The sequence below is a fragment of the Kogia breviceps genome, chromosome 4, assembly GCF_026419965.1.
Source record: "Kogia breviceps isolate mKogBre1 chromosome 4, mKogBre1 haplotype 1, whole genome shotgun sequence".
Lineage (NCBI taxonomy): Eukaryota > Metazoa > Chordata > Mammalia > Artiodactyla > Physeteridae > Kogia > Kogia breviceps.
The window spans coordinates 124,816,523-124,817,849 of record NC_081313.1 but is presented as its reverse complement, the minus strand read 5'-3'; positions in this window follow the sequence as shown (position 1 = coordinate 124,817,849).

Here is a 1,327-nt window from a genome sequence, read left to right as displayed (position 1 = left end):
AAAAATCAGCTGATAACCTTATGAGGATTCCCTTGTATATTATTTGTTGCTTTTCCCTTGTTGCTTTTAATATTTTTTCTTGGTCTTTGATTTTTGTCAGTTTGATTAATGTGTGTCTTGGTGTGTTCCTCCTTGGGTTTATCTTGTGTGGGACTTTCTGTGTTTCCTGGACTTGAATGAGTGTTTCCTTTCTCATGTTAGAGAAGTTTTCAGCCTTAATCTCTTATAATATTTTCTCAGGCCCTATCTCTCTCCTCCTTCTGGGACCCCTATGATGCAAATATTTGTGCTTTTAATGTTGCCCCCGAGGATCTCGGAGACTGTCCTCATTTCTTTTCATTCTTTTTTCTTTATTCTGTTCTGTGGCAGCGATTTCAGCCATTGTCTTCCAGCTCACTTATTTGTTCTTCTGCCTCAGCTATTCTACTATGGATTCCTTCTAGTGTATTTTTCAATCCAGTTATTGTTCATCTCTGTTTATTTGTTCTTTAACTCTTCTAGCTCTTTGTTAAGCATATCTTATAACTTCTCAATCTGTGCTTCCATTCTTTTTCTGAGATCTTGGATCATCTTTACTATCATTACTCTAAAGTCTTTTTCAGGTAGGTTGCCTGTCTCCATTTTATTTAGTTGTTCTTGTGAGTTTTTACTTGTTCCTTCTTCTGGAACATATTTCTCTGCCCTCTCATTTTGTCTGCCTTTCTGTGTTTGTGGTCTACTTTCTGCTTGCTGTAGGATCATAGCTCCTCTTGCTTCTAGTCTGTGCCCTCTGGTGGGTGAAGTTGGTCCTGAGGCTTGTGCAGGCTTCCTGGTGAGAGGGACTGGTACCTGCCCATTGATGGGTAGAGCTGGGTCTTGTTCTTCTTGTGGGCAGAACCATGGCAAGGGTTGTGTTTAGAGGTGGTTGTGAGCTCAGTATGGCTTTAGGCACCCTGTCTGCTGATGGATGGGGCTGTAGAACTGAGTTTTAATGCCAGCTTCTCCACTTAGTTGTTGTATAAATTCATATTTGTATACATTTTTTAACTTCTCCAAGTTAGTTTTATTATCAGTAATTTCATGGGGTTGCAGCCAGTCTTCCTCTTTGTCCTTCTTCTTAAGTAAAGGAATTTCCCATATCACTTTCTGGCAAATTTAAAATAAAAATTGAAAAGGTAATGCAGAGCCTTGGTACATTGAGTAGTGAAAATTCCCAGAGTAGCCACAGCTCAGACGTGTCAGTGAGCCCTGTCTAATATAGTCTTTTCATATATGAATGTGATATGCCTTCTTTGTGACTTCTAGGGAAATCTATCCATTCTTTCAATATTTAGGAGTTTCAAGAATG